Source organism: Chrysemys picta, chromosome 7 (assembly GCF_011386835.1).
Source record: "Chrysemys picta bellii isolate R12L10 chromosome 7, ASM1138683v2, whole genome shotgun sequence".
NCBI classification, from domain to species: Eukaryota; Metazoa; Chordata; order Testudines; family Emydidae; genus Chrysemys; species Chrysemys picta.
In genome coordinates, this window is record NC_088797.1 from 55968265 (window position 1) to 55996179 (window position 27915).

Sequence of the window (27915 nt, forward strand, 5' to 3'; positions counted from 1 at the left end):
CAAAGAAACTGCCTAACTATGGTCTCCCAATGCTCACTGCCAGCCCAATGGTAGCGCATTTCCTATGGCGAGAGAATCAATTAATCATTGAGTGGTATCACAGCCACATTTTATAGATCCCAGGCAAAAACTATGTTGAGTTGGAGTTATGGTTAAATATCAGCTATTTAATTAAAATATGCTATTGGAATGATGAAAATATCCTAAATACAAGTGTTACAAATCCAGGAATTTCAGAGTCAAGGTTAAAACTTAAAAGAAATCCAAACATATTAAAGGTATGGAAATTATTTCAGTAACAGCATATACAGACTCTTCAAACTTGCCATATAGCTAAAAATCATTGAACCAGGGTCGGATTAACTTTTTGTGGGCCCGGCGCCAAACATATTTGTGGGCCCACCTGGGGAATGATTGTAAAAGTGGCCGGGGGTAAAAGCACAGTGGGACAGGAGCTAGGGTTGGTCTCTGGAGCAAGGGAGGGGTCATGGGTAAACTGCAAGCGCAGCAGGACTGGGGAGGGGGTAAACAGGATCCCCCCCCTGCACCTGCCCACATAGAGCGGGTACCTACCTGGTTCTAGCCCATTCTCTTTGTCTCTCTCTGCACTGAGCTGCCCCTCCTCCCGCAGCAGCAGGACAGGTTCTCTTCCAGCCCTCTGGGGTGGGTGTTGGGAGTGGGAGGAGTGGAGGCTAAATGTGGTTACTCCTATAACTGAACATTTAGTTTCCAGTCAGCACTGCTAACCGGACACTCAGGTCCCCTTTTCTACTGGAGTTTCCAGTCTAAAACTGGATACTTGGCAACAGGGGTGCCAGAAAAGCCTGAGGGGGGGAGAGGGCAAGCAATTTTCAAAAGAGGGCTAAGCCTTAAGGTGGGGGGGGGCAAGTGGTGGGGGGGCTAGGAAGTGGAGAGAAGCTAGTGGGTAGGGCCGTGTCTGCTGTACTGCCCAGGTAAGTTGGAGACTGTGGGGATCAGCTGACACAGTATCCAGGGCCGGTGCAAGGCTATTTTGCACCCTAGGCGAAACTTCTACCTTGCACCCCCAGCCCCGAGCATCACTTATTAAAAATTTTCAAAAATGAATACAGTGGAGTCACATCTTACGCGGGGGTTACGTTCTAAGGTCAGCATGTAAGAGGAAAATTGCCTATAGTGAAAATTACCATAAACTACAGTACACACAGTATACACTAGAACAGGGGTCCTCAACCTATGGCATGCATGCCAGAGCTGATTTTTTTTTTTTTTTTTTTTAAATGGCAGGTTGTGGGTCCCAGCCACCGCTGAGCCTGCTGCCGGCCTGGGGTTTTGTTCACTCAGCTGCCAGCCGGGGTCCCAGCCAGCGACTCCGCTCAGCCTCCTGCTGTTCACCCAGGCTGGCAGGAGGCTGAGGGGGGCCGGTGGCCAAGACCCTGGCTGGCAAGGGGCCGGCAGCTGGAACCCCAGATCGTCAGCAGGCTGAGCAGGGCCGGCGTCCGGGACCCCAGACTGCCTGCGGGCTGAGCTCCTCAGCCTGCTGCCGTTCTGGGGTTCCATCTGCTGGCTCCTGCCAGCTGGGGTCCTGGCCGCCAGATCCACTCAGCCTCCTGGCGGCCTGGGTGAATGGAACCCCAAGCCAGCACGAGGCTGAGCGGCTGGGACCCCGACTGGCAAGGGGCCGGCAGCCGGAACCCCAGACCAACAGCGGGCTGAGCGGGGCCAGCGGCTGGGACCTCAGCCTGTCCCAGCCGCTGGCTCCGTTCAGCCTCCTGCCGGCCTGGGTGAACGAAACTCCAGACTGGCGGACAGAACCCTGGGTGAACGGAACCCCAGACCGTTCACCCAGGCCAGCAGGAGGCTGAGCGGAGCCGGCTGGGACCCCAGCAGGCTGAGCGGGGCTGGCGGCTGGGATCCCGACTGGCAGGAGCCGGCCCACTGCTGGCCCTGCTCAGCCCGCTGCCGGCTCAGTGAACGGAACCCCAGGTTGGCAGCAGGCTCAGCAGTGGCCGGGACCTGCAGCCTGCCATTAAAAAAAAAAAAAAAAAAAAAATCGGCTTGCGTGCCACCTTCAGCATGCATGCCGTAGGTTGAGGACCCCGTTCTAGTGTATACTGTACTTCATAGTAATTTTCACTATACATGATTTTCCTCTTATGTGGTGACTTTAGAACCTAACCCTCACATAAGATCTGACTCCACTGTAGCGTAAAAAAAACAAATTTTGGGCTCCGCTTTTTAGCGCCCCCAAATCTTGGCAGCCGCCTAGTTTGCCTAATGGTTACACCAGCCCTGACAGTATCCCCAGCCCAGGTGACGTGACAGCCAGTGGTGGATTTAGAGTTAGTGGGCTCCCCCAGCCCTGGGCTCAGCTTCAGTTTTGGGGCTCCTCCTTGGGATCCAGCCAAGAAAAAGAACATTCTCTCATATCTCCCCCCGCCCCCGTGTTTCATTCTTTTTTTCTTCATCCTCCTCCTTTAAGTAATAGGAAGTAAATGAAAATAAAGTGAGGTACCTTGATTGTTCTTGTAGTCTAACTTATTTTTCCACAGACCACTTGAAAATCACGGAGGGTCTCGACGGACCACTTAATGATCTTTCCAAATATTGTAAAAAAATGTTGGGGTGCGGAGTCTGGCCAGGAGCGAGGACGGGGTCTCAGGGTTGGGGCAGGAGGTTGGGGTGTGGAGCACTTACCTGGGGGAGCTCCTGTTTGGTTCTCAGGATCGGGGTGGGGATGTGGGGGGGTGCAGGAGTCAGGACAGGGGGCTGGGGGGGGTGAGGAGTCAGGGCAGGGGCTGGGGGGGCGTGAGGAGTCAGGGCTGGGGAGGTGTGGGGGGTGCAGGGGTCAGGGCTGTCTTCTCCAGAATGAACGCCAAAGTAATAGTTTGGCTGGAGCCCCAGGCCCTTTAAATTGCTACCAGAGCCCCACTGCTGGAGCCCAGGGGTAGGGCTGCAGGGCTCTGGGGGCTATTTAAAAAGTCCGGGACTCCCGCTGCTTCTACCGCCCCAGCTGTTTAAATAGCCGCGGGAGCCCCGCTGCTTCCCCAGGGCTCCCGCAGCTATTTAAAGGGCCGGGGTGGTAGAAGCAGGGGATCCACGGGCCCTTTAAATAGCCCCCAGAGCCCAGGGGTAGCGGGGGGCTCCAGGGGCTATTTAAAGGGCCAGGAGCTCCAGCTGCCTCTGCTGTCCTGGTCCTTTAAATAGCCGCTGGAGCCCCGCCGCTTCCCCAGGGCTCCCGCGGCCATTTACAGGGCCGGGGCGGTAGAAACAGGGGAGCCCCGGGCCCTTTAAATAGCCCCCAGAGCCCCGGGCTGCTGCTGCTACCCCGGTGTGTGTGTGTGGGGGGCACTTACCTTACAGGGTGGACTGGGGCTGGCTCTGACTCCCTCAGCCACGCCCCTTCCGCCCTAGGCCCTGCTCCTTCCGGGGGCCAGAACTGGCCCAGGCGTCCTGGTAAGTCACTGGACTTACTTTCACCCCTGAGTTACCCCATCTGTAAAGTGGGGACACGTCTACACTGGGGTGCTATGAAAAATGATGTCTGCCTGGCACTCAGACGGAAAGAGCTATATTAATGTGAACTATTTTCTAACTGAGGGCAACTCACACACTTCCGTACACTGGTAAAAGAGTTTTATTGCTGTCTGCTCTGTTGTAAACATTCTGGATTATGAAATTTGAGACAGTTACAAGGTGGAAAATCCCTCAGTAGTTTCCAATTAGAAAAACAGTTCTAGCTTTACACACTTGCTTATAACAACCCCATGGATGAGAGAATTTATTTTCCTTCCATTGCACCTATCTCAGTTCTTGTACTGCACCCATCATTGGGGGGGGAGGGGGGGGGAGAGCTGCAGACACTCATGTACCACTCTAGTATGGGGCTATGGAGGTTAAACTGCTGGGAATGGCATTTATTTGGGGGTGGGGGCATTTTCTTTGACTAAAACCCCACATATACAAAACTACATAGGACTTTGCAAAGGCACAAAAAAGCAACAAAGGAAGATGCTATTTTTGGCCTCCTATCTCTTACAGAAAGATACCCCTTCCATGCATCGCAACTTGAGGAGCCAAAACTAAGCACCAGGCTAATTTCAATCAACCAATTCAACGTGAGTGAAATGAACCAAGAGATCTAGACCAATCCCCCAGTAAGAGATCCCATGTTGTGCCTAATCACTTCCCCCTCCCTCTGGAGCCCCCATCAGAGATGCTGTGTATGTAGGCCAGAGTGGGACACTAGTGACCTATGCAAGATGCTCTCTCTCCCCATTCCCTCTGGGGTTACATGTGTGGCCACTACATGATAAAACTGGTATTTTAATTTTCAATGTAAAAAGGCTTCCTACTCTCCAAAGCTCCCACTGGTATCATTCAATGGCCATTAAGGACCAGGGACTGCCACATAAAAACCTCCCCCAAACAGGAACACAAAGCAAATGAAGAGGTTAATGTCTTCCTTTTGTCTTCCCCTTCTCCCAACCCAGTTTGCTGTTTTACAGAGCAGGGACTTTACATCACCCCAGCACATGTAATGGAGTGAAAGACAAGTGCACTCTTTCTGCTGTGAATTAACCCCAAACCTTACTGTCTTTTGTTTGGGAGAAGGCACGGTGCTGGCTTGAATGTGACTTCTGAAATGGTTAGCAATGAAAACAAATCCCTTGGAGGAATATTTTGCATTAAATATGGCTTCAGATTCACAATGAAACATTCCAGTACCAGCCGTATTCACATAGAACAATGCGGGGTCTCTCTCTGCCTGCACCTGGCTTGCTTGCTCTACAGAGAGTTTGGTACTGCCCTGAGGGAGTATTAGATAAGCAAGAGCTCTGCGCCTTCCTTTCACCTCATGCCTGGGCTCATCCTATGTATGTGAGCAGGCTTAGTTCATAGACTTTGCTTCTTATCTCTCCCCCCAACCCTGCATGTTTTGCAGATGATTCGCATGAATGAGCAAGAGGAATTGCAGCTCTGGGATCCCTGGCACCCTATTTGGAATCAGCATCAGGGATGCTCTCCCCATCCCCCCTCTCCACAGGCAGGACAGGATGCGGCACATTCCCAAGTTGGTATAGAACTGGATGTTTGGGAAGGAGCTTCACAGTCACTCATCCTGCCTGCACTGCAGCTGCCAGCAGAGAGGAGACAGCCTGTGTGTGCTTTAGCAGACTCTGGAGCAATAAGGTGCAGGAGCCAGCATGCTTAAGGGGGCTGAATGGGACAAGATAACTGTCCCAGTCTGTAGGGGATATTCCATACATACCAGTCTCCCATCTGAGGGCAATCAACTTTGCCAGCTTTCAAACAGACCTAAAGTCTTATGGGCACAGGGATACTCCCTTATGAAACATTGCCAGGAACAAGCACTCTGCAACATGACAGACACTGAAATACCCACCCTATTTTAGGTTTCAGAGTAGCAGCCGTGTTAGTCTGTATCAGCAAAAAGAACAGGAGTACTTGTGGCATCTTAGAGACTTTTGCTTATGCTCAAATAAATTTGCTAGGCTCTAAGGTGCCACAAGTACTCCTGTTCTTTCCATCCTATTTTAGTACAGCTGCAGAGGTCACACGCCAGGAGTGCTGGAACAATTTGTATAGTGGGGGTGCTGAGAGCCATTGTCCAAACTGTAAACCCTGGATATAATGGAAACCACTTCAAGTCAAGGGGTGCAGTAGCACCCCTAGTTCCACTGCCTATGGCATTACTTGAAGAAGAGAACTTCCAAGAGGCCCAGGTGTGTGGGGTGGGGGTGAGTACCCAATCACATCTACACACCCTGAAGCAATACTACCTGACAGAGCGTGAGGTCATGTGAACAGACCTCATCTGTGTTTGGAGACGCATGGCTGCCACACCTGAAAAGCCTGCCATACGCAACCTGAGACATGCTACTGGGCTTGTAAAATGGTTGTTTCGGTGTTAGGGATAGTAATGGGGCTAACGACTCTAGCTCTGTGTAGGATTTTGCTTCTTTACACTGTTGAGAATCCACATAAGACAGGCAGACTGTGTGCTCCGGAGATCGTAGAATGATGGAGAGCAGAATGATCATTTTTATTTTTATAGCCACTGCTTCCAAATAATGAAAACAGATAAGCCTTTTAGAGTGTTGTCTAAGGATTGCAGCAGGGAAATGGGAAGCAAGATTCCTGGCTCTGTCACTATGTGACTTTTGACAGGCTGGTCACACTCTGTGCCTCAGTTTCTTCATGTGTAATATGGGAATGGCAACAATACATGCCTCATTAATCCCTTTGCCTTTCTATAATCCCTTAAATCCAAAGATCTCAAAGTATGAGTATTCCTCCTGTGGCAATGCAGGGAAAGAACTCCAGCACAGCAAGCACTGCTGCTCACTATCCAAAGACACATCAGATTCACAGCTCAGATGTCTTGTGCTGCTCTACTGTATTCCAGCAGCAGACATGCACTGAATAGCACTGGCATATTCCACCCTCTCCTCACCCTTCACCTACATTTCCCTAGGTTAGCGGTGGGCTGTGACGCAGAAGGTGTGCACTTGGCCCGTCGGGTGGTGTCAGCACTGTATGTTCAACAGGAACTTCACTGGTTGATTAAAGAACATTGTTAATGGTCTTGGAATTAAGTTCCATCTAATGTCCCTCGACCAGCAGGATAGTAGCTGCATTATGGAGTCCCGTGATGGGGGAGAAATCCTCCAGGAGAGCAATTTAGACCTTTCTCCCCAGAAAACCAACCCTGAAGAATCTGTGATACAAAGTTACTCAAGGCTTTGCTTTCACTAATTTTATTCTCTGTTCTTCATATACATTTATATGAATCTCTCTTTCGAAGCTTTCAAGTTACCAAACATTAATTTTAAAGCCTCTGATTTTGCTCCTGACATGAAAATGAAGATTTAAACAGCTGTATAACAAAGCTCTAGAAAACAATGTAGAGAACAATCCTGCCCTGGCCCTTGGGGGATCGACAAGATCTAACCTGATCTTTAAATTTTCCATCGAGGGGCAGAGAGGAGGAGGTGGGGAGAGAGATAACAAAGAGTCTTAATGGCCATGACAAGCCAAATCACCTAATACAGTTACTATACTGCAGCCTCTCCATCCCCTCTCCTGCAGCATGGCTCTTGCAGATGAAGATTTGCTAAATAAACAGTCAAATGACAGTGCACAAAAGCAAGCTAGAGACAAGCTCCCTTGTACCTGCCAGGGTATAAATGACAATCGATGTGAAACACTACAAATGCTTTCCAACTCCCTACCTTTAAAAAGCGTGTTTCAAAGTGAAGTGGGATCTCTCCAAGGTGTCCAGGAAGCTTGGTCTGATAACTCTGACAGCCAGCAAGCCAAGGAAACACACCCGAGAAAAAGGGGAAGTGAGGAAAAGCACAAGTCCTAGAGCAAATCTTCACAAAGACATGAAAGAAGCGAGCTGGCCCTTCCTGAAAAGGCAGCTGGGCTGCACAGCCGGTGGATGGCTGAACAGTCATTTGTAGCAGTGGCTCTTTTCTTTTCCCTTGGAGTTGCCAAAACCTCTCAAACCAGTTTGTGAACATGAGGACACTGGAATTTTACACACAGAGAGAAAAATGTAAATAAATCTACACTGAAAGCAAGAGCTTCACTGCTGAGCATGGTGAGCACCGGACAGAGAGTAATCAGCATGCAAGGAAGGCTGTCTGCAGCCACAGGTGAGCTAAGCAGGGTCCTATATAATAGAGGGTCCAACAGCACAGTTTTTTTCACCTCATTTTACAGCTCCTATCTGAAAAGCTTCCACCTTACTCTCTGAAATCCCAGAAATAAAGTAGGGATAGTGGTGTCCAGTGGGAGGCAGAGAGAAGTCTGGCATGAAGCTAGGGTGACCAGATGTTCCGATTTTATAGGGACAGTCATGATTTTTGGGTCTTTTTCTTATATAGGCTCCTATTACCACCCACTCACCCCCGTCCCGATTTTTCACACTTGCTGTCTGGTCACCCTACATGAAGCAGTCATCAATCACTCCTGTGGGGTAGGGAATCACAGATTAAATTGCTTGTCCTTTTACACATACTGCGTATCTACTCACAGGAGGGCTTTGAACTCTGCTCGCACAGCAGCTGAGGCGATCTGGCGGTGGTTCAAAGCATTGCTTGCGAAGCCACTAAAGCTCCCCGTTGGTTCCGACACAGAACGAGATGCAGAAAATCCCCCAGCCCCTCTGAGACAGCACAGCCTGGTGCTGCACCACTGGAAACGAGTTCGCCTTTTGTTTCAATGAGAAGAGAATCCGGAAGAGGAAAACGAAAAATGTAGTGCCAGGGAGAATGACAGCATGAAAAGCCACATCAATCAGATAAGGAGCGAGGGAGGGGTAGGGACGGGAGGAATGGAGCCCACACAGACAGCAGTGCCTGACACCCCAGTACACATTGATATGTTGCTGGGGGAGTTTGTCTTTTGAAGCGGTCATGTGTTTATGCTGCCTACAGATATGAAGCTCTCAAGGTGAGAAGTGCTAACCTAGGGAAATTTATTCACCAGTGGAAAATTACTCCTGTTGCCACACTGTAGCTTACAACTTCACCCAAACCAATATCTATTCGATGAACAAATCTCATAAAAAAAAAAAAACAAATTTTCCACATGACATATGACCAACAAGCCTCCAGTCAAACATACTGAGGCCCTACTATAGGAATTTGGAGTACGGGAATAAATAATAAACATGGTAAAAGGATCAATTCCTTGTGCACCAAAAGGGAGAAACGAGTGTGTGTGTGTGTGGGGGAAATCAGCACAAGAACAGGTTGTGCATTCATTAAATCTAACCGTGTTTCACTAAACTCTGAGCCCTATTAAACAGGTCCATGATAGAATGGTCTTAGAAATAAGAGTCTAGAGCAATGCAGGGGGGAGCAGAATGTGCTAGAGGAAAGGATGGTTATGACTAGATGTAAAGCTCTGTATATGCTTAAAGTTTTATTCTTTGATAGGCAGCGCATCAGGGCAAGGGGGTTTCAGACAGGACAACACATTGGCATAGCTCTCCAGAGGTTAATTTAACAGCTAGTGATAGAGAGCACAGAACTAACACTTCAGTAATGAGACACCAAAATCTTACAATGAAGCGAAAATAGAAGAATGCAGAGAAATCAGGGAACATTATGGAAGGATGTTAAAGCAAACATCACAGGAGGCCCAAGCCTGACTGATTTAGATGATGCACTCTCTGTTAGCTGCAGACAGCATCTTTCAAGGTTTTTCCAACAGCTATGTACAGTGCTAGAGCGAGAGACACTAGGGCCAGTTAGACTGTTTGGGTCACCCGCTCTGATTCCTGCACTTTGCAGGATGTCTCCCTCTTCTACACATACCAACATCTTGTATCTAAGTTGATCATGAGAAAGTGCAGTGATGGCACCTTGACCACCTCTGCTGGGATTCTTTTCCACTGTCTCACTGTTGGCTAGGACAAAGAGCAACAGCTTGAAGCTAAATGAGGAAAAGTTCAGGTAATATATTAGGACCAGACTATTTTCAGAATTTCAGAATGCACTCAAGGAATAAATCCCTCAAAAGGAACAAATATAAGTTAAGAGGATATCCTGAACCTTTTTAAAAAACGTGTTCCACAGCTAAAAGTGAACACTATGTTTTCTGCCATTGTGCTCCAAGTGTTTTCACTAATACGCCATCACTTCTAAGCAGTGTTGTTTTACTTTGAAAGTTAAGTAGAGGCAATAAAACCATTAAGAGAGAGTATCAGAGGGGTAGCCGTGTTAGTCTGGATCTGTAAAAGCAGCAAAGAGTCCTGTGGCACCTTATAAACTAACAGACATATTGGAGCATGAGCTCTCGTGGGTGAATACCCACTTCGTCGGATGCATGTCACATGCATCCGACAAAGTGGGTATTCACCCACGAAAGCTCATGCTCCAATACGTCTGTTAGTTTATAAGGTGCCACAGGACTCTTTGCTGCTCATTAAGAGAGAGACATTCCTTTACACCTAACTAAACACGTTTCAATCTTTAGCTTCAAGACACTGCTCCCATTGCCAGTGACTGTCAATGAATTACTTCCCTCCAAGTTATTGTATGCAAAAAAATTGTGTTAAAATTTCTCACCACTGCATTAATGGCATGGAAGTCAGCAAATTCACTGTGAACCTTTCCTGGCTCCACACTATTTAAGAATGATTTTCAGAAGAGCCAAGATTTCATTTGTTAGTTCTCTTTAAACTCTTGGGTACACTTCCCCCAAGCCTACAGATTTATACAGATACAGGTTTGCTGAATACTCGTTAACGATATCTTTAATTTTATTCACTCGAGGAAGATTAGAGAAAGCCTTTAATGTTATTGTGTATCTGTCATAATGACCAACTTCATGTTCAGTGCTGGAACTACAATTCCCAGCCTGCTCTCCAAAGACTATATCCTTCGCAAAAAAGAGGCATGCTGGAAAGAAAGCCCCTTTCCCCAAACTGTCACTTGTGTTGTCCCATACTTACTGGAAGTAAAGAGGCATTTAGGTCAGCAGCGTCACCACCATTTAGCATCCTTGGGTGGATTGTACACTAAACTACCTTTCCATCTGCCTTATCCTGCTTTAGACATCAGGATCTTGGCATCAGGTAAATACCAGGATGTTCAAGGGATACTTGCCCTGGGAGTTCCTGGGCTGTGGAGAAGCAATTAGTTCTGCCTACCCAGACTGCAGGCTCTAGCACAGTAAAGGCACATTCCCACATACCTTCACTACAAGGAATGGGGTGCTCCCCCCTTTTAGGGCTCTGAAACTAAAGCCTGGGAAAAACATGGTGTGTGTTGCTACCACCACAATCACCACCGTGTCTACCTCACTTCAGAGACCACCTCTTCTGACAAATTCCACAGTCACAAAGACTATGACAAGTTACAGGAAAACAGGGTGGAGGGTTCTCTGTAATACTCTACACTATGTCTACAATAGGACTAGTTTACCAGTACAGATATACTAGTGTGGATGCTATCACAGTTCAGTGCAACTGCACCTGTATTCCCTCTCCATGGTCCCTTGAGGGCACCAACTGTAGGCTCCCAGCTCCTCAGTCACCCCATCTCTCTTGGATAGAGACCTGTCTCTCTCCCCCTTCTGACTGGGATTTTTCTCAGGCTGCATAGTTCCCTGTCTACACTGTGCTATTAGTGGCAAGCCAGACTGCCTAAATATTCCTGCATCTGTTCTTTGCCTTCTCTCTGAAGGCTATGAACAGCTGTAATTGCCAGCAGCTATGAGTTATCACACAGCTCTTTATAAGCAAGCACATTTATTCTTAAGGTGAAAGCATTACAGAGAAAATATAAAAATAATAAAAGTTTTTTTTACACAGGCTAAGAGCTTACTAGAGGTCACCCAGCAGTCTTACGGGGTCTCAGTAAGCCAATGTCCTTCCAACCCTTCCCAGGAAGGACTGGGCCCCCTGGGACAGAAGGTCCTGTCAATTCACTAGATCAGAAAAAAGGCCCTGAGTCAGTTTAAACTCAGGTCATTTATCCAAAAGCCCTTTCTTTGTCGGTCAGTCCCTGGAGAATCCAGTTTGAACTCATACATCTGAGTGTCTCCAGGTGGTGGAACTTCTCTGAAGGTGTTACAACCTGAATGAATTTGTCTCATCACACCATACTGTTAATTATTCTTGGAGGTGGTGTGGTCAACTCTTTCATAGACCCTGGCCACAATAATACATAAACTTAATACAGTAAGATTTCCCAAAGATATTGCAAGCAATTGCTATACCTGTCATAGATGTAACTATACCTACATCTCATAAAATCATGCACCATGAGCAGAACAGGCTACACTAGTAAAATCACGTTTTGCCAATATAATTGTGCCTGCTACACTAGTAGCTTTTGCTGGCATAGCATCAGTTAGGAACCACACCTCTTCACACTTCTGACAGACATACCTATGCCAGTAGAAGCCTGCAGAGTAGACAGTCTTGGAAAGCTCAGATCTACAAGATAGGCCTTCTCTGCTACCTTCAAATGACCTATAGCCTCTATAGAGAGAGTTTTGATAAGCCAGGTATTTTAATCATTGCAGTGAGGGCTGAAGCAGGATCTCAGTGCTGTACGGTACATTAGGGCAACATTGGGGAAAAGGAAGGTAAACCTCAATCCCCTCACAGGCTTGGTACTCCAAACAAAACCCCTTCTCTAATCACTGAAACAATGATTTGGGAGAATCACTGAGAACTACAGAGGAGGTGTGTTCATTCTGGAGATGAAACCAGTTTAACCCATATCTATACCCCTCTCTCTGGCTACCAATACTGAGCTTTAAAACTGAGAATTCCAGCTGACAGAAGTGAGTGCAGGGAAAGAGAATATTACTGGCCTCTGCAACCCTCCAACACAAGCAAAGACTATCTTCATAAAAATATTACTGCAACTGTACACCTGACATATTTTGGCTCATTGCTGTGCAACAGCACAGTTGTGGGGATATTTCGTTAAAGGGTAATGACAGTTCTGAGTCCATCACAGCAGCTAACTCTGCATGCAGGCCCAGCCTGCAACTTCAGAGTCCTTATTTAATCAGCACAGAAGCACCAGCAAGGTAAATATGTTTGGGGTTAGTGGCCTTGTTTGTAGCTAATCCAATCCTAGTAAATTAAACAAAAGGGAGCAAAACCCCATCCTCCCAAGTAAATCTCTTAATAGATCGAGATTAAGATCTCAGCTTCATACCCCATGGAGTCCTGCTAATCCTCTCTCAGATGTCCCCCGCGTTAATTGGGCTGTGCTGGCAACTTGTTTACATGGACTTTTAAAATAACTTTAAATAGAAAAGCAAACAGCCTCTTCCTGCCCTGTCTCCTTCCCTGGAATGCCAGCACATAGCTCACCAGGCAGCTTCAAAGGCAAAACCGCTATCAGCATATTTGAATGGACCACAGGACAGCTCTGGAAACCACTCTCTCTCAAGTCACTGGTTCCAATCCAGCCCTGGCAGCTAGTGATTGAAGATCAGCCATCTGATGGCACACTGGCATGTGCTACATAGGACTGGTAGAGAATACAGGGTATTTTGTGGAAATATATCCCATTCCTTGCAAAGAGAATCAATTTCAACCACTAAATATCAGCTGCTTCTCAATTTAACATCTGAAGTGTCTGTCAGAGTCACTTGACACACAACTTCCTAACAAAAACCAGAGCAGCTCAGTGACTCCTGACTTTGTCACTTGTGAAGGGAACAACTTGGAGGGGAAAAAAAGCAGAAGTTAAACAACCTTTTGAAGTAAGAACACAGGCCACATCTAGACATTGGCTTGAGGAGAACTGCCGGAGTCAACACTATTCTCCATGGCAACATACTTTAATAGAATAGTCTCCCCATTTATCCAAGAGAAAAATCACTACTTCTGGTAAGCAAGGTTAAAGGAGCAGGATGAGGGATCAGAGTGGTGAGAGAGATCAGACAGACTACAAACAACACACTTCTGAGCTTTCGTGTAAGACAATTTTCTTTCTGACGCAGATTTAGGCCTTGTCTACACATGGTTGTATTTGTGGTATAGGTAGGGCCCTAGTGATTCTGGACACAGCGTCATTACACTAGTAGCCAGACCCATGTTTATTTTCTTTTCAGTCTTTGAGAAGTTTTCCTGGTTCAGCCTTGAACACTTTTACTCGTAAGCCTTCCCTGCCCAGGCTATGACAACCAGCCAGGAGCAAATAGCAAGTCAACAAAGGTTACAATAATCTGCCAAAATTGGGCACTGAATCACTCTCTCTCTCATACACACAGACCAGTCCTATCTGTGCAAAGGGCCCCACCCCTAACTCTTAATTGTTTTGCTAGAGTTTACAGGTGAGAGGCAAGAACAAAGCGAGACACAAGAAGGTTTAGCTGCAACCAGTCAAATAAACCTTGGGTAAGAAATAGGTCCCAGGGACTGCAGGTGGTGAAAACTGAAATACCTTCTGTCCGGTGAGAGACAGTGAGAAGCAAACCGGTTTGTATGTACATTTCTTTGGAAAAATACCAGCATCCACTGCTGTTCTCTCAAAGAAAGGGCTTAAGGTAAGTTCAATGTCTTCAACACGCTCTCTGTGATAAATGCAAAATTAAGTTCTTAAGAATAAATTTGGTTTTCAAATTAAAAATAAAAAATCTGTGAAGGATGATCCACGTTTCCAGATTTTCTCTTGAGGATTCCCTTGTTTGCCCTCAACGCTGTGCTACCTACACATATCTTAGTCAAGGGTTTATAATCCTGGCAACCCACACAGGGGCAAATATCTTCTATTCTTCCTTTCAGGCAGACTTCTTGGATTCTGAGCAAATATAGACCAGATTTCCTTGCACCTCCCTCCATATTAAAAGACGGAATCTGGTTCCCTTAGTTCCTCCCAAAAAGTCAGAGACTTGGACTTACTATTCACTTGCCTGGGGCTTGCTGAGGGAGGAGGGGGAATTCCCCATCCTCTCTCCCAGCCTTGAGGGGGTAAAGATAGGAGTGAGTGTTTTATCCACGGTTCTTCAATATTGTCTGGTTTTCTTGGTTCAAGGATTAATGGAGGAACCCAGTTTCTCTGTGTAAATTCTCCCCAGAATCAAGGGAAACTGTCCCAAGCACCACCTGGCCTCAGGAAGACAACAATTATATCCAATAATGCTTTAATGGCATGACAAGCCACACAAGTATTGCCAATATGCAAACAAGATAGACCCCGTAGGTACACATCAGAGGTAGATACTATCCATTCAATCCGAATAGGCTTGTTCTTTTTCTGGGACATTTTGGTAGATTTCCAGTTATACTGAATGTTTATGAGAAATTTTGTGTGGAGAGTGTTTCACCCATACAATACGAGTCAAACTCAATCATGTCCTATTTGCTGTCTTGTGAACAGAAGAGAGAAAGAAAAGTGAGTTTCTCTCATGGTACATCTACACTGCAAAAAATCCCCCGCCACAGTGAGTCTCAGAGCCCGGGTCACCTGACCTGGGCTTGCACTACAGGGCTAAAAAAGCAATTCCCGCTTGGGCTGGCACTCACTGCTGCATGTTATGTGGGATTTTTGTTTTTTTGTAATATAGACCCTCAGGTCACTTACTGAACAGGGAATCAGGGGACTAGGAATGCAGAGACTCCCAACAAAACAAAGCCCAGAGTGGTTCTTGGGAGAGCATGGATGTTAACGAACATGAGATTAAAGGGGCCAGTTTAAGAGGCTCAGATTCCTAAGGAAACACCTCTTTCCCTCTCTCAGGTCAAGTTACAAGTAACCCATCTCACTCCTCTTTGGACTAGAGGGCCTGTCTGATCGGTGACCATCACTCCTGGGCAAGGAGGCTCATGTGCTCTCCCCATGTCACTGAACAGGCTGTTATAGCCTAGGTATCACTTCAGTCATTAGTATTTGTGGGTGATGTGTGACAGGAAACAGCATGCTGATCAGTTTTCCATTTGTACGATCTGTACTGTTGAGATTGGGCAGTTGTGTAGTGGCTGCAGCAAGATGCAATCAATGAACACAAGATCACTCATCTTTTGATGACTCGTGCATAGATAGGTTCTTTTTAGGGGGCTCTCACAATTATCCCTATTCTGCCATCTGATGATGTCCAAGCCTGTAAGAATGGCCCTGGAATGATCTTTGCAGCATAGCAAAGCTCAGTGCCTCAGTCAGTATCCAAATGCCAGTGCAGAAGCTGTAATGTGAAGAGCTGAATATACTTTTCTAAACGTGTGTGAGCGCTGACCTGCACAAGCATGGCAACTTTGTTTTCACACCATGCAAGAAGGAGAAAGAAAGGAGTCTGTATTATGTTCAGATGAGGGAGCAGAAGGGAAAACTGTCTCACTGATAACTGTATGTCACTCTTCTTCTCTATCTCAGAACAGAAAGCACTCCCACAATGAATGGAGTAACAAATACTCTATTATTATGTATGTTATCATAGCATCTAGGAGTCTCAGTCATGGACCAGGATGCCACTGTTCTAGGCGCTGTACACACAAACAACAAAAAGACAGCTCCCGCCCCAAAGAGCTTATATTGTGAGCACCAAACCATGAGAGTACATTCATTTCAAAGTATAGAGCAAGAAGGGTGATGAGGGCCACACATCAAACTACTACCTGATGTATTTAAGAGAGAGGGTGCTGCTGACATGGCATTTTCCATGCAGGGTCCTCACCTTTGGAATCCATTTCCTCCCTTCCTTCAAAAGAGCTCAGATTTGGTAACCTCCCAGAAAAGCTGCAGCACCCACTTGGTGGTGATGCAAATTAATTGGGTGGGGTATATAATGGGTTTAGTTATGGATACCATGTGAGCAGCTTGCTTCAGATATTGCACACAAGTAAACAGCATGCATTAATACAACTAAATGTAAATGTACATGTGACGTTGTGCAGTCTATATGGTTTTATAAAAACAACATAAGAAGTGAATATAATGTAACTGGAATATGCTTCATGCAAAATGTCTCTTGTAAGATATCATTACAAAGCTTATAATCTACTGAGTGTGATCATCCTATTTGTATAAATGTACCACTCTTGTATCTAAAACTAGAAATATGAAATATAACGCTGAGGGCCTATTGTAATTATGCAAAGTGTGGGCCATTAATAGTGGTTTGGAATCTTGATGACTCCCATTAACCAGGACCATTGTCTGCAGATACCTGTGTTTTACCTGTAAGTCTTCCTGTATATGTGTATGCTGGCAAGTGGGCAATGAAGTCTTGCAGTGACATGTGATCATGTCACCTGACCTGGAATCCATCTTTAACCTGGTGCTTTTCCAGTGAGGGGGAGTGGAAACCCAGAGGGACAAAGAGTTCCCACCTTATGCAAAAGATATATAAAGGGGTGGAAGAGAACAGAGGGGGAGAGGAGCCATCATGAAGAATCCCCTAGCTATCACCTGAGCTGCAACAAGAGCTGTACCAGGAGAAAGAATTGTGCCCAGGCCTGGAAGGTGTCCAGTCTGAGAAAAAGCTTACTGAAGCATCTCTGAGGGTGAGATTATCTGTATTCAGTTTGATTAGACATAGATTTGCACATTTTATTTTATTTTGCTTGGTGACTTACTTTGTTCTGTCTGTTACTACTTGGAACCACTTAAATCCTATTTTCTGTATTTAATAAAATCACTTTTTTCCTTATCAATTAACTCAGAGTATGTATTAATACTTGGGGGAGCAAACAACTGTGCATATCTCTCTATCAGTGTTATAGAGGGCGAACAATCTATGAGTTTACCCTGTATAAGCTTTATACAGGATAAAACGGATTGATCTGGGTTTAGACCCCATTGGGAGTTGGACATCTGAGTGCTAAAGACAAGCACACTTCTGGGAGCTGTTTTCAGGTAAACTTGCAGCTCTGGGACAAGTGATTCAGACCCTGGGTCTGTGCTGGAGCAGACGGGAGTGTCTGGCTCAACAAGACAGGGTGTTGGAGTCCTGAGCTGGCAGGGAAAACAGGAATAGAAGTAGTCTTGGTACATTAGGTGGCAGCTCCCAAGAGGGTTTCTGTGATCCAACCTGTCACAGTACACATCTGAGAACAAAGAATGTCGGCCATACTTACAGGATGGTGGGCTCTGGGAAGCAGTGATTCTGAAAAAGATTTGGGGGTCATGGTAGATAATCAGCTGAATATCAGTGTGAAACTGGCCAAAACAAGTAATGTGATCCTAGATGCATAAATAGGGGAATCTTGATTAGGAGTACAGAGGTTATTTTACCTTTGTATTTGGCACTGATGTGGCAGCTGCTGGAACCCGGTGTCCAGTTCTGGTGCCCTCAATTCAAAAAAGATGTTGATACAATGGAGAAGGTTCGGAGAAGAGCCATACGAATGATTAAAGGATTAAACACATTTTATAGAGATAGTCTCAAGGAGATCAGTCTATTCAACTGAACAAAGAGAAGGGTAAGGGGTGACTTGATTACAATCTAAATATCTGCACGGGGAACAAGTACTTAATAATGGACTCTTCAATGATCCAACAGGTGGAAGTTGAAGCTAGACAAATTCAGACTGGAAATAAGGTGCAAATTTTTACTGGTGAGAGTAATTAACCATTTGAACAATTTGTCAAGGGGCCTGGTCGATTCCCCATCACTGACAATTTTTAAAGCCAGATTGGCTGTTTTTCTAAAAGATCAGCTCTAGGAATTATTTGGGGGAAGTTCTATGGCCTGTGTTATACAGGAGATCAGACTAGATGATCACAATGGCCCCTTCCGGCCTGGCTTTTCTTTAAATTGTGAAGTACTAAAAGTTTGAGATAGATTTATTGATATCAGTTTATCAGCACCGAACAGTCCTGTTTCCAGGAGTGTGTCTTCAATCATAATTGGCAAAAACTACCATTTTGTAGCTTGCATTCTTGTAGAGCTTCAATCCAATAATCAATTCAGATGCTCGAGATCTGGTTTTGCCCAAGTAGCAATCGTTACTTCTGAGCATGTATGAAGCATGTCATCATGAAGAGACCCCATTATACTGGTCTAAAATCATGTTGGGGGCACTTCAATGGTCCTGCGGGACATGGGATCTCTCTAGTGAGATTAGGTAAATCCCACAAAATTCAGGACAGGCTACCATATTCGGTCTCAGACAAAGAGGGGGAAGAACCAGTGGTTGCTATACATATATTGTGTTCACCTGTTTACTAAAACCATCAGGAAGGACAAAGAAAGAAACACAGACAAGAGCTGGAAAAGGGCAAAATACAAGAGAAGAAGTGGAAGTGAGCGGGCCAGTTCCTTTATTCCAACTATGACTAACTGCTCTTTTGCCTTCCCAATAGGAGATGCAGTCTGACAGTGCAGAATAGAGCCAGGCAATCCCACTGGAAAGGACAAGAAAGCAAGGACTGCCAAGGTTGCTGTAAAATAAGTTTTTGGCATTATGTATTAGGTTTTCAGCTAGTCACAGTGTAACTGTGAAGTGGTGTTGGTCTAGGTTTCCCCCTGCAGAGCATGTGTAGAATAGATTAAATCACTGTTAACCAAACCAGCAGAACAGGGGTCTCTGAGCTTACATGTGCTTAGCACAGGCAAAGCCTAGATCAACAGTGGTCCACTGACAAATCAGTAAAGACAAAACAGAACTAACAACTTGTGAAGTCTCTTCTTCCCCATTTGTGAAATGGATTCTGCATTGGCAATCCAGCTGTACTCTGCAGCACAACGCCACGATGGCTGTTTCCTCCTTTTGATTAGATATAGTGATTTAGGACAGCTCTTAATTTCCAGCAGCTTTCCTTTAACCCTGGACTTTTGATGGGATATGAAAAATATGTTCCCTCTAACCCTTCTCTTCCCCCAGTCCCCTTGGCCTTTGGAGTCAATGAAGAGAATGGGGTCATAAAGGAAGATTATCTACCTAGTTCTAGAATCATCACCACCAAAACTGTAAGGAGACCCTTTCTCTTCCTGCTGCTGCTCTTCCAGTGATGTGCCACACATGCTTAGGTACACAGCACTCCACTAATGACAGTTTTATTCCCTGTCTCATTGAAAACACAGACTTTCTTACCTATGAATGTAATGAAAAAGTATTTATGGAATCACAAACTTATTTTAGCCAGGAAAGGAGGCCTGATGGGTCACTCTGCCCCTCCTCCACCATCACAGACTCTGTACAGTTTATTCACATGGTGGTGTTGGGATTTGCCAAAGGAACCCTGCTTTTGCCACCATTCCCCATCCCCTAGAAATTCATTACTGGCACCAGAATCTCTGCTACACAGTTCAAGTTCACTCTTTTCCCTTACTGGTCCCTGCAGATTGCTCATGCACAGTTGACAGTAACATATACCAAAGGAGTACTGAAGTCCCACGATTACCATCCAAACACCACTGGGCAAATGCTGTGTGCAGTTAGGAGTTCCCAGGTACTCCACGGTGTGTGGGCCTTGCCTTTCTCCTGCCTCTGCAGAATTAGTAGAGGAAGATATCCTGGTCAGGGCTGGCTCCAGACACCAGCTTAACAAGCAGGTGCTTGGGGCGGCCAAGGGAGAGGGGCAGCACCTGTGGCAATTCGGGGGCGGCAGGTCCCTCACTCCCTCTAGGAGCGAAGGACCTGCCGCTGAACTGCCGCCACCGACTGCAGCTTTTTTTTTTTTCTCTCCAATTGCCGCCGCCGATTGCGGCTTTTTTTTTTTTTGTGGCTTGGGGCGGCAGAAATGCTGGAGCCGGCCCTGACCCTGGTGCTACTCTTCAAATGGATTCAAATGTTTTATTTAACCACCCCATCTTTCCCTACCACCCCACTTCTTGTACACTGAAACTCTGCAGTAAATACCAGCCACATGCCAGCCTACTCATTTCTCTCACTTCAACCAGTCTAATTGCATATATTGGACCAGAACAGCATTATGCTATAGTCCCTTTGTTTCCCTCTAAATTTCAGTGGCACTGAACCTGTTGTGATCCACTCATCTAAAGGAATCTGAGAGATCCATTTCACTGAGAACACTCCTTATGCACACTCTGAAGAACAGGTGCTTCATCAAGGCATCTCCAGCACAGAGACAAGACCAAATCACCAGGCACAGAACCTAGGAACCTCTGCAGAGAAACAAAGCTTTATGATCCTTGTTATAAACAGATCACAGGAACATGCATCACTGAGACATGACTGAACTTCCTCTATTCTAGCACAGTATATCGGAACTTCTACCACTCACAGACTTTAAGGTCAGAAGACATTATGGTGATCATGTAGTTTGACTTCCTGCACATTGCAGGCCATAGAACTTCACCCTCATCTGTAGTAACTCGAAGCCCTCCCCATTTAGCGTCCCATCACCAGCCGATGGGAATTTTTGCTACTGGCAGTCACCGATTGGCCACATGCCATTGTAGAAGTCCCATCGTACCATTCTCTCCATAAACCTATCAAGCTCAGTCTTGAAGCCATTTAAGTTTTTTGCCCCCACTGCTCCCCTTAGAAGGCTGTTCCACAATTTCACTCCTCTGATGGTTAGAAACATTCATCTAACTTGTTGATGGCCAGTTTATAGCCATTTGTTCTTGTGTCCACATTGACACTTAACTTAAATAACCCCTCACCCTCCCTGGTATTCAGTCCTCTGATGTATTTATAGAGAGCAATCATATCTCCCTTCACCCTTAGTTTGGTTAGGCTAAACAAGCCAAGCTCTGTGTGTCTCCTCTCATAAGGTAGGGTTTCCATTTTTTGGATCAGCCTAGTAGACCTTCTCTGCACCTGTTCCCGTTTGAATTCATCTTTCTTAAACATGGGAGACAAGAATTGCATACAGTATTTCAGATGAAGTCACTAACATAGGACTGTCCCTTTCCAAGTATCACAGCACCCAAAAACCTGTAAGTATCAAAGGCTTGATCCAAAGCCTATTGATTTTAACAAAGATTTCTGCAGGCTTTGAATCAGGCTGCAAGACAGGGCTGGTGCAACACTACTGCACTACAATTCAACACCCAGGCACAAACTCATCACTCCCACTACATCACTGAAATGGGTCACAAGGCTCCTTTAGCATCACTCTTCCCCCATCATCCCTGCAGACAGAAGTTCAAGAGAAAACATGAGCCCTTCCCTTCAGCACAGTATTTAGAGAAACACAATGCCACTGTTTACTTTTATGGTAGCTCCTAGAGGTCTAAATCAGGACTGCAGCCCTATTGTGCTGGGACCTGTTCAAACACAGAAACAAACACAGTCCCTGAAGAGGGATCTTACAACTGTTAGGCATGGTGCCATGGAGGGGTAAGAAATCTGCCTTGCAGCTTTAAATTTGTAGGAGCATTTTAGCCGTCCACCCCCATCCTTCCAGTTCTTATTCTGTCTCGTCCAAGTCAGAGTTACTGGATATTGAACCACATTGCCCAGAATTCTGCACGCAAGGGTTGCATGTATCAACTCCATTGGAATAAAATATTTAGCAACAAGTAAAGAGCCTCCCTCCCTGCACCCTTCCCAATACAGAATGCCCACCTCGCTCAGTAGTTGTGTCAGAAATTCCCTTCTCACCCAATTTGCCTCTCTTCCCATCACACACTGACAACGGTGCTACTGAGGGCAAACAATGTGAAACTGTTTCCTCTCTAAGCCATTCTGCATAGCTGAGAACCACTTACAAGTGCGCCTTTTCATTCTTATTGGCTCAATACAAATCCAACCCTCTTCCTCCCAAGCTGCTCCCAGTCCCCGACCTCGTATTTTGACATGAGAACATTTAAAAACTGGAATTCTGAGTAGCCTTATCTTAGCCCCCTAATCAAACCAGGGTGTCAGCACAGAGTGAGTCAAAAGACTCCAAACTCACCTCAAGTCAGTCTGAAGAAGGGGAGCTGCTCCTTGGATTTTGTGCTCTCAAAGTCAAACAATTTTCTCTGTTAAATTAAATCAGAGAAACAAGGTTTTAAAGGGTATTCCTCTCTTCCTTTCCTGAAAGTCAGCTCTCAGCAGTGTTTGTAAATATTTGCTTAGCAGGAGCACCTTCGCTCTCCAGAACCCAGGTAATGATTACATTACAGTAACCGTGCTATGAGGACAGAATAAGGCAATGAAAAGTCTTGTTGGCACCGGACAGGCTTCCCAGGCAGTGAAGTACAGTTGCACTTCAGTGGGCAGGATTGTGGAACACAGAGTGAGAACACACAGAGGAGGAGCTGAGAAATGACAAACACTGAAGAAACAAGGGACCCAGGGTCAGAGGAAAAATACAAAGAACAAAGGGGGCAGTAGGGGAGGAGGAATGTGGTGTGAGCTGGGAGGCTGGCAAAAAGACTGGGGAGAGCTAAGAAATCTAATGGGATTTTTCACATTTTGTCCATTAAATACAGAGCTTCCTTTAACATGGTCTGTAAATCAATCTTCAAAGCTCCACTCTTTTTATTTTGGCCACTCCTAATTCAGTTCAATAGGCTTTCTTGGCGTGAAAAGCTATACACATGTTGATGTGTAAGAAAGAGTCAGACCCATATGATAAATATCAGGGCAGATGCGACCAACCCAGATCAGGTTACACCCCTTCTCCACCTGATTACCAGTGCAGTTTTCAAACAGATAAAGATAAGGCGGGGGAGGCAAAACGTCACTCCGGTGCTGCACCTAAGACCTGCCAGTTCTATAAAGAGCTGGATGCTATCCTCGGTGGCGACTCCTCTTCCAACACCAAGAGACCCAGGGATACTTTGGCTGGCCTGGAAGCAGCAGAAAGAGGACCTAACCAGGAGCACAAAGTCATTGATGAAGAGGTGGAGTTAGACAACGATGTGGAGCTCCCGGCCGCAGCCAGAAATTATTCAGCACTCCGGAGGTGTCTAGCTAGTCTCAGCAGTTGCTCTCCGGCAAGCAAGAAGCAGTAGACAAGACGCCTGGTAAGTGGCTGTGGTTTGTGTAGTGTGGAGGTGGGTTCAGGGTATAGAAATGTGGAAGGCTGTGTTTCTGTGAGCTGGACATTTCCCTGTGTAGCTAATCAGTACGGTGGAACAGGGTGTTGATGCACGCCGAGATCTCACAGGAATCCTCCAGAGATCTCTAGGAAAGTTTCCTGGAGGTACTCGGCAATCCTCTGCTGAAGGTTCCTTGGCAGAGCTGCTCTGTTCCTTCCCCTATTGTAGGAAACTTTCCTGCGCCATTCAGCAATCACTTGTGCAGGGACCAAAACGGCACACAGGCGAGTAGCATAGGGACCAGAGCAGAAGCCACAAGCATGTAGCAGCTGTACCCTCGTTTCTCTGCTTACCCTCAGCAGTGACATATCTGCTACAATGACCCCGCCTGTGAAAAAGAGTGAGAGAACTTTAGATTTTTTCCGCTACTCAGCTTAACTGCAACCCTTGCAAAGTGAGTGCTCTTTTCCCCATGTAGAGCACCCCCACCGCCAACACTCACCATCCTTTGGGTGTTCACAGAGATGTGTGCTTGCCAAGGGTGAGTGAGAAAGTGATTGTTATGTTACAAAAGGTGTATTTTACTGAAATGTTTCAATGCTGTGTGTGAAATTAATCATGCTTCTGTGCATTGTTCCTTCTGCTTCGGCAGATATGGCCTTCAGGAACACCCCCACACACCAGCCAAGCGTCTCCGCTAGATAAGAAAGCGCCCAAGATGGAGCAAAGAAGACATGTTCGGGAGATACTGCACTTCTCCAATGCAGAGAAAAGAGAACACAAGGTGTTGAGGGAAGCTGAAAGGCAGGGCAGAAAAGAAAACCAGGACTTTGTTAAGGATGCTACTGAGCGGATGATTGAAGTCATGGAGGAGCAAACACAGATGCTGAAGTCCTTAATAATGCTGCAGACTGAGCAAATGCATGCCTCCCTTTCCCTGCAGCACATTCAGAATTCTTTTCCATATGCTCCCAAACTCCACTTGCACAGTCCTTTCCACTTTCCGGGACTTCTCGGTTTCCCTATCACTCCACTTCCTCAGACAACTTTCACAATCATAGCTGGACCTACACACAGCTCTGAAAGTCTGCCCTTCCCTGGTACCTGCCTTCCCACCAAGCATATGTGTGTGTGTGTGTGTGTGTGTGTGTGTGTGTGTGTGTGTGTGTTTCTTGTGCAATAAAAGCAAAGTTTTTGAATGGTAACATCTTTATTTGTTTCCTAAAAATTGAGAAAGCAGGCACTACCAATAAATACACAGGCAGTTTAATCATTTGCTTACTGAAATGTAAGGCCCCAAATGTCACCATTGCTTCCTAAGAAAACTATATGTAATGTAACATTACAGCATCAATCACAGATGTACATTACTCATTCTCATTTTCAAAGTGTTGCCTCAAACCCTCCCTGATTCGAATTGCCCTCCTCTGGGCCCCTCTGATAGCCCTGGTATCTGGCTGCTCAAAATCAGCAGCCAAGCGGTCTGCCTCAACATTCCACCCCTGAGGAAACCTTTCACCCTTAGCATCACAAAGATTATGCAACCTACAACACACAGCTATGACCATGGCAATATTATCCGCACTGAGGTCTAACCTGCCATAAAGGTGTCGCCAGCGCACCTTTAATCTGTCAAAGGCACATTCCACTGTCATCCGGCACCTACTCAGCCTGTTCTTGAACTGCTCCTTACTGCTGTCCAGGTTTCCCGTGTAAGGCTTCATGAGCCATGGCTGTAAGGGGTACACTGGGTCTCCCAGGATCATTATCGGCATTTCAACATCTCCCACTGTAATCTTCTGGTCTGGAAAGAAAGTCCCTGCTTGTAGCTTTCTATACAGGTCGGTGTTCCTGAAGATGCATGTGCCATGCACCTCCCCAGGCCACCCTGCATTGATGTCAGTGAAATGCCCATGGTGATCCACAAGCACTTGCAACACCATAGAGAAGTACCCTGTTGATGTACTCCGTCGCAAGGTGTCTGGTGCCAAAATTGGAATGTATGCGCCATCTATCACCCCTCCACAGTTAGGGAAACCCATTTCTGCAAAGCCGTCCACTATTTCACGCACATTTCCCAGATTCCTTTGTAGCAGGATGCGATTTATTGCCCTGCACACTTTTGCATTAATGCAGCCCCAACGGTCAACTTCCCCACTCCAAACTGATTTGCAACCAACCAGTAGCAGTGTGGAGTCGCCAGTTTCCACACAGCAATTGCCCCACACTTCTCTACCAATGGGACAGCTCTCATTCTGGTGTCCTTGAGCCGCAGTGCTGGGGTGAGTTCCGCACACAGTTCCAGGAAGGTGGCTTTCCACATCCAAAAGTTCTGTAGCCACTGCTCATCATCCCACACCTGCATGTGGATATGATCCCACCATTCTGTGCTTGTTTCTTGAGCCCAAAAGTGACGGTCCACCCTATGCACCTGCTCCGTGAATGCCAAAAGCAATCTAAAGTTACTCCTATCCATATCACACAGAATGTCAGGCAACTGGGAGTCTTCTTCAGTTAGGAACTTTGCGATTAACTGCACAGACATCCGCGAAGTCTTCATGAGTTATCAGAGCATAGGAGAATAGTGCAGGATCCATCCCTTCACACAGAGATGGCGGGGTGAACAGCAAACAAGGGCTGTTGAAAAATGCCGCAAAAGAAAGCCAGAAGCCCATGGAATACTGGGACAGAAAGAAATGCATTGATCCGCTCCACCTTCCCACAAGAGCTAGTGGCAGAAGATGTCAAGCTGGACTGTGGGATAGGTACCCAGTGTATTGCTCACACTGTCGATGCTAGTGCCCCACGTGTGGACGCGCTCTGCCAACAGAGGCAGTGAGTGCGAACATGCAATACCGATTTTAAGTATAGCTTTTTTTGAGTGTCAACATAACTTTTGTTGACAAAACTCTACAGTGTAGACAAGGCCTAAGTCAACAGGAGAGCTCTCTCCATGCGCCGCTGTAAGCTCTGTAGTGTAGCCATAGCCAGAGTAACTGAAGCAGAGAGGGAGCACTTACAAGCAGGGTTATTTACTGCAGCTGCTGGCCAGCCAGCCTCCCTAGAGCCAGAGCTCCTACTTCAACAGGGCATCAAGAGCTGAGGGACACTGTGCTGAAAAGATGTGCTTTCCAACAGGTACTGATTCCAGACTAAAGCAGAAGCTCTGCCCTTGGAGTTGACCAGCCCAATAGAGGTGTTAAATAAACTTTAATATCGAATATCTATTTAATATCTCTAAAGCCAATTAGTAAACAAATAAGCAATCAGATTTGCAAGAGACCAAGTGCATCTACCTTTACTAGGCCGGCTCTTGCCTTCGGGACTTCTACGCAGCATATTTCTGGAAAGGGCATGACAGCCTCCTCTAATAATCAATATTATTTATATTGATACTGCAGTACTGCCAAGAGGCCTCTGCCATGTCAGGGCCCTCTGTAAGAGGCACTGCACAGTCACAAAGCAAATGACAGTCCCTACCTCCAGGAGATTAGGATGCAGATGTCTTCCTCTGAAGCACTGCTACTGGCCTCAGAGGCAGGATCCCGACCAGCTGGATCCCCAGTCTAATCCACTCTGGCACTTCTCGTGTTCTATGTACAATTAACATTTCAAAATGCTAAAGGGAGTGGAATCTAACTCCCCGGCAGTATATGAGACTCGGAGAGTTAGCCAGCAGCCAAGGGCATCACCACCATGCTCCGGGGTGGATCACAGCAGCAGATGACACATGCTGAGAGGTGCGTGGGCTGTGATTATAGTTTATTTTTCAACTTTTTAAAATGTGACTCTCCGGCATGTGCAAATGCTAAAACAAAGCTCAGTAACAATGTAAATGGCCTCCTTCCTCCATGTCACAACTCCCTTCTTACCCTGTCCCCCACATTCAGTCAAGACATCTCGATACAACACACCTTCCCTTCTTCCCCCAGGAGATATCCAGAAGATGGAAAGTGGATCGGCAAGAGGGACTCAAATGTGATCACTGTAGAAGCCTCGGAGATGAGCGCGAGTAATTTGCACTATGCATAGGGGACCATGTGAAAGAGGCATGGAGGGAATTACACAAGAAGCTGACAAGCAGGCAGGCAAAGTTGGGAAGATGTGCAGAGTAGAGGTGAAAGGGGCAACGTGAAGCTTGACGAAGCAGGATAGATGTGGAAGGGCAGAGTTACGTGGAAGGTGGTGATGTGATAGTGAATGGGTAGCCAGTGACAAGATTGAGAGAGGAGTAATGTGATCAAAGTGATGGGCTATTTCACTGCTGGAATACTCTCAGGCCATATCTACATTACAGATGCTATAGCAGCATTTTTCCATTGTCCTAGTTGCATCTACACTGCGTGTTAGGTTGGCCTATCAATGGCACTCAGGGATGTGGATTTTTTTCCACACACTTGAACACCGTAGCTATGTCAACTTAAGTTTTAAGTGTAGACCAGGCCTTAGAGTTGATCAAACCTGGGTTTTCCTGTAAACGTTCCCTTTTAATGAGCTTTATGACTGAGCGCGTCATTAAGAGCACCAAAAGATTATCTTCTGCCATGC

General features: G+C 46.2%; 1 protein-coding gene and 1 long non-coding RNA gene across 26 annotated transcripts in view; one reads left to right on the forward strand and one right to left on the reverse strand.

The window, feature by feature from the left end:
- Positions 1-27915, reverse strand: part of NDST2 (N-deacetylase and N-sulfotransferase 2) — a 242065-nt gene that overhangs the window by 53450 nt on the left and 160700 nt on the right. For 5 of the 25 annotated variants that reach the window (XM_042850137.2, XM_024107977.3, XM_042850141.2 and 2 more), the window contains one exon: positions 22296-22362. The exons of 17 other annotated variants lie outside the window; for them this stretch is intronic. The gene's annotated coding sequence lies outside the window, so the exon portion shown is untranslated. Of the gene's footprint in view, positions 1-8044; positions 8253-22295; positions 22363-27915 lie in introns of those variants that run through there. 3 more of the 25 variants (XM_042850145.2, XM_065551511.1, XM_042850143.2) reach the window with 1 other exon arrangement.
- Positions 22685-24569, forward strand: LOC135972683 (uncharacterized). Its single transcript, XR_010589162.1, has 2 exons — positions 22685-23352; positions 24020-24569. It is a non-coding gene; the product is annotated as an uncharacterized LOC135972683 (long non-coding RNA).